Source organism: Mus pahari, chromosome X, assembly GCF_900095145.1.
Source record: "Mus pahari chromosome X, PAHARI_EIJ_v1.1, whole genome shotgun sequence".
In the NCBI taxonomy this organism is placed as follows: Eukaryota; Metazoa; Chordata; class Mammalia; order Rodentia; family Muridae; genus Mus; species Mus pahari.
In genome coordinates this window covers 51389922-51391422 of record NC_034613.1, presented here as the reverse complement: position 1 = coordinate 51391422, position 1501 = coordinate 51389922, and the positions used below count along the sequence as shown (strand labels likewise).

Genomic DNA, 1501 nt, shown 5'->3' with positions numbered 1-1501 from the left:
GTGCGCCACTACGCCCGGCTTCTTCATTACATCTTGAAACAGAAGGAACAGCAGTTGAATGTAAAGTTGCAGAAACAGACAAGAATTGAGAATCACAGGAAAGGAAAGGAAAGGAAAGGAAAGGAAAGGAAAGGAAAGGAAAGGAAAGGAAAGGAAAGGAAAGGAAAGGAAAGGAAAGGAAAGGAAAGGAGGTGACATGGATTCAGTAAAGACAGTATTTTTGTTTTGATATTTTCCTGGGCTGGAAATTTGGAGTAGGATACTCTCAGTGTGCCACAGCAACAAGAAACTCAGTGCCAGTCAACTTCGTACTTGTAATTCTCTTCCCTGGACAGCATTGCCAAGTCAGGATTTTTAGTCACTGCAGTGTATTAAGTGCATTTTATGATAATCCTAACATATGATACATTTGTCAGAATCTAACCCCACTGTAAGTAGAATACCATCTGTAGTATATAGTCATTTAAAACATTAAGAACACTGCTTTATTACTTTATAGAAACATTGGCCTAGATGTTTGGTTTGAATTTCATCTCTAACATTATAACTGGTTGCTCCTTTGCTGTACCATCTTTGCGGGCCATTCCCACCCACCTTTTTGTTATCTGTGTTTGTGCATTGTCACACATGTCTGTCACTGTGACATAAGAAGATGACACAACTATATGCCTTGCTGTCTGTGCATGACCTGTATAAAATGAACAGTGGCCAGGCACCAACAGATGAAATGACTTTGAGAGGAGTGATGTGATTGGTCAGTGATTATGTTGTCATTTATGGAGTGAAAGGAGCAATCAGCAAAAGTGTATGTGATGCAATTAATTAAGGTTTGATGGGCATTGAGATGTGGAGTGTGTTGTTGGAAGCCAGGATGAATTAAGTTGCGATGATTGAATTCGTGGGCATCAGAGAGCATGGATGCTACTTGTTTTTAGTCAGTTCTGAGAGCAGCAGTGTAGCAATCTTTGCAAAACAGAAATCAGGTCCAGCACTCCGCTGCTGGCAAGATAGCATTAAAGCCCATTTCCCTCAGAGTAAAAATTGGAGCTTATTGTGTTTTATAAGGCCCTTGTGGTGCCCTCTGACTCTTCAGTTTACTCTCTTCTCTCCCAACAGCCCAGTGTCCCCAATGTTCTTTGAACACACCAGGTGCTCGCCTGTCTGAAGATCCTCCCACTGACTGTGCCCTCTATGAGAAACATTCCCCTACGTATATCTGGCAGTGGAAATATAAATTTGTGTTTACCTCCTTCGGGTCTCTCTTGCGGCTCCCTTTCCTAGAGAGGCCTCCATTATGCATTGCTTTTAATCCTGCAGCCTGCTTACTGTCTGTCACACTTGCGCATACCACATCCACCTGTAGGCTCTGTTCAGTTTTTTTCTCCGACAATCCTCATTAATTTTCTAACACTCTATTTAAATACTTTAGCTTTAAAATAGCCATTATGACAGGGCCATGAAGTGGGAGTCTGGTAGGTAGGGGAGCAGGGGCAGGGGGAGG

General features: G+C 42.3%; 1 pseudogene; it reads right to left on the bottom strand.

Annotated features, from left to right (window-relative positions):
* LOC110314318 overlaps positions 1-1501 on the bottom strand; it is a 159301-nt pseudogene that overhangs the window by 61618 nt on the left and 96182 nt on the right.